This window comes from Hyalella azteca, unplaced genomic scaffold, assembly GCF_000764305.2.
Source record: "Hyalella azteca isolate HAZT.00-mixed unplaced genomic scaffold, Hazt_2.0.2 contig17667, whole genome shotgun sequence".
Taxonomy (NCBI): domain Eukaryota; kingdom Metazoa; phylum Arthropoda; class Malacostraca; order Amphipoda; family Hyalellidae; genus Hyalella; species Hyalella azteca.
In genome coordinates, this window is record NW_025947442.1 from 43,314 (window position 1) to 47,803 (window position 4,490).

Sequence of the window (4,490 nt, forward strand, 5' to 3'; positions counted from 1 at the left end):
TTAAGTCTGTCGTCAGTAACGGGACTGCCGTCGGATACCATTACTGCCACGCTTCGAATGGGCCATCATGATATGTACCTTTGCTCAGGGACGTAGCTTCAAACATTTTCGGACTATCACAATATCAGCCGCGGGGGCGCAGCCGTAGGCCACAAATTTTACTCTTTAATAAGCCCTGGAGCCAACGCCTAGCTTCACCATGCATTAACTTTACTCAGCCTAAGAACTAGAAGGCGCAGACTACGCTTGAACTCCGTAATCCAGACAAGCGACACACAGCCGAAAGATAATAGCGCTGAAGGTCTTCAGCCAATGCTCAAACATGCTCGCTCATAAGCAGGCAGTTCCCCATCCGGCTGTACCTACTCCGGCCTAACCTCTTCTGGCCTGACCTATTCACGCTGTCCCGGCTCACAACCTTCTTGCAGCCAATGACAGGCTCTACCAGCACACTTGGACCGCCTTTCTAACTTCTTGCAGCCAATGAGGTTAGGTTAGGTCCGCTCAGGTTTGTTTTGGGTGGAGAAAGGTTGCAGCTTGTATAGGTTAGGCCTGAAGAGATAAGGCCAGAGGAGGCTTGGCCAGATGCAGTATGGCCATGTTTATCTTTGGCAAGCTTATTTTGTGGCTGTGGACATCCGGCGCTGTGGCTTTGAGCACTTGACTTCATAGGCCGTTATGCACTCTAGCGTTCTTACCTAAGTGTGAAGTATGGCAAAGCTGGCCTCCGGCATGCGCCCCTCAGCCACAAGCAACCAGTCAGATCGCATCCATCGAGGTAGACTAATCAGCCCAAATGAAAACAACCTGCTATAGTTTGGCCTAGCATCGTCTGCCAACGTGCGAAAAAATCCTGCACTACTCGGACACCGCGCGCCATAGCCTTGTAGTAAATATGACGACCGCCACCAACACGTCCGTATTCATTACAGTTCGAGGCTTCGAGCTAAAGCCAGGGCAGGAGTTGATGTTTCGATGCAACGTCTAATGACGGACGATCTTTACACTCTGAGCTATTCGTTTCAGTATATGGTAGTGTAAAGCTATTAATATATTAAACAAAATGATGTCATGGGCTACTGACAGACGGCAGGTTTAATCCACGGCTGATTGATGGCCATACGGAAATATGGTAGGCGTTCCATTCAGGGCTGAATTGGTGCACAAAATTGGTCGTGCAAGGCAGCGCGCTCAATCCAGCAGCGTAGGAAAAAATCTTTACAGGTGCTTATACGAGTCCATGCGATGTTACCGCATTGAGCTTGAAGTGCGGAACGGTAGTCATTGGAAGCATCATTCAGTCTGCGCCACCACAGTGAATAAAAATACGTAAGAAATCTAAACTCTAGCCTTCAATTTATAACACATTCTTTGTCGAATGAAAGCATGATTACAGTTGCATTGATAGTACATTCTGCGTCGCGCCGCGAGAAGTGCTATGAACTCTGTGGGTTATTGCGGATATGTATTGCGCCTAGTTCGAATACTGGCCCTGCAACATAATAAAGACAATATGAACCTCCTTAGCACGTTTAGTCTTAGTCTTAGTTATAAGGACTTAGTCCTTATATCGCATTGTATCATCAGTATGTTTGCCTATTCTGTTCATACATATAATTTTACACGTCACAGAACCTCGATCGTGTCTTTTTAGCTTATTTATATCAAACAAACGGATTCCGTAAATATATTTTGCCGTGTCCTGGCCGGATAGCCGTCAATTGCTGGCAGTTGACCCGTGAATTAAAAGCCGCGCGATCGCATATTTAAAAGCCGTATCACGCCTAATGACATGCTACGTCGTAACCGGGCCACGCCCTTTAGCTAATGAAGTTGTACAACAACCTAGCCCTAGCCACCAATAATCAGCCGTATCACGGCCAATAAGGCCGCGCCCTNGGTTAGGTCCGCTCAGGTTTGTTTTGGGTGGAGAAAGGTTGCAGCTCGTATAGGTTAGGCCTGAAGAGGTAAGGCCAGAGGTTTGGCCAGATGCAGTATGGCCATGTTTACCTTCCAGGCAAGCTTACTTTGTGGTTGTGGACATCCAGTGCTATGTCTTTGAGCACTTGACTTCATAGGCCGTTATGCACTTTAGCGTTCGTACCTATGGATAGGAATATGAACTAAGTGTGAAGTTTGGCAAAGCCGGCCTCCGACATGCGCCCCTTCAAAGATATGGCCACGAGTTTGCATCTTTCCACGATACCTCTTTATGTCACCCGACCCAAACAGAAAACGATAGGTACCTCTTAACTAGTCCCATTCAAACACAAAACAATATCCCTCCATTTAAATCCACCAAAACAGAGAACAGCATCTGTTCATCTAACCTCACCAACAGAATATGTATCAACTATTTTTCATCATATAAACTGCTGTGAAACATTACATTGCCTCCTAAAACGTCAATAAATCCTTATTTCCTGCCCACCAAGGTGTCCCCCAGCGAGATAGAGGATGCGATCCTGCAGCTCCCCCAGGTGGTGGAGGTTAGCGTGGTTGGTGTCCCCCACGACAAGACGGGTGAAGCCCCCAGGGCCTACATCACCACCAAGGGCGGCATCGATGAGAAAACGGTATCTATATATGCATGCGATGCACATAATAAACTGAATTCTCATTGGTGTTCCACAATTGCTCCCAAAAAAGGCCATACTTGTTTTTAATCTGTTATCTGCATGAACTGTCGTTCTCCTACTTGTATTTAGACCATTATATATTTCTTTATAAATATTGTATAATAAAATGTACAACTATTCATGTACTAAGCATCTACAACAGCCAAAAGAACGATACCCAAAACGTTACCACCCAAGAGGGTTTGGCGCACATAGTTTATATATATTTATGGAAGTATGATATTGTATCATTTTATATATCCTAATTTTTAGCTGGAAGATTCATGTTTTCCTATTGAATTATTTGGTCTCATGCTACTTGTAACATCTTATAAATTCCCAAGATTAGATTAGGCCTAAATACTTGTACGAATCGACATAATCAAATTTTGTTTTGGGGGAGTGCACCCATGGCAGCAACACTGCGCCAAACACAAGCACCTGACGGGCGGCGTTGCCATCCTCGCTGAACTTCCTAAGAATATAATATATATATTTGTGCCTCGTACGTCTGGCGCAGGTGATGGCGCACGTGCAGCAACACTGCGCCAAGCACAAGCACCTGACGGGCGGTGTTGCCATCCTCGCTGAACTTCCTAAGAACGCCACTGGCAAAGTCATGAGGAAAGAACTCGTCAAACTCGCTGCTGCTGGGAAGTAATTATGTGTATGTTTCTAGAAATAAAATTTACCTACGAAATGATGTTTATTTTATGAAAGCCATGTCATAAAGAGCTCCTTGAATCTATACGTTTGTAGAAATGCTTTGCAGAATCGCAATATGAATTGTCGTCGGATGTTACGCAAAAGATAATTTTGATGAATATGGCTGCAAAAGATTTGTGACGAATGATTGCACTAGTTTTGAAGAACACTAGTTTATTGTGCGATAATCACAGCATAAATACGATTCATTGAATAAATTCTTATCTAATAATTAATAGTTGCAACCGTACCTCAACAGTCTCAAATAGACGACACACATAGCTTATTGTGCATACACTTTATTGTTTACACACTTGCGATTGATGACCAGAGATCTCGTGATTTAAATTTTCAGGTATCCGAACACTTTTCCAGATGAAGTTGGTAGATCGAAAGGCAGGTTCAATGGAGGAATTTTAATTTATTACAGGCGTTTCAAAAGCAACAACATTCGTTTTCAAGTTAAAAGAAGCATTGAATAATGAAATTCTGGAATGAAATAATGGAATTAAGTATATAAAACACGTAAGTAGGATACCTCACAAAAATTTTAAGGGGATCGCCCTTTTTTTCGAAAACTTCAACAGTTATTATCCGATTGTCATGAAACTTCACATACATACGTAAAATGTGAAAAAAAAATTTTGCTCCTATGAATTTTTCGAAAAAATTGATAGAAAACGTGAAATTCATAGAAAACGGCTAAAAAGGGGTACTTCAGAAAATCTATCTCCTCCCACAAATATCATCCTACAACATCGAGACACGTATCATTCGATTCGTAAAGACCATATCTATCGACTCTAACATCACTTTTTTCATTTTCCACCTAGTTTTTTTTTATGGCGTTTTTTTCCCATTTTTGCATTTTTCACCCCCCCCCTTCTTCCCCATATAAAAAACGAACCAGACCGAAATTCAAAAAAGTGATGTTAGAGTCGATAGGCCTGGTCTTTACGAATCGAACGGTATATGTCTCATTGCTGTAGCTTGAAAACTCTAGGAGGAGTAGGCTTTTCCGTGACAATAAGTTAAACTTTTCAGGACGGCTGGACAAAGTCCCGCGCGCCTCGAAATAGGCACTCAATGTAGCATGGATACCAAACTGCAGGCTTCTGTAGCTTAGTCCACTCAAGGATGCCAGCAGCAACTTGTAGCGCAGCTCTC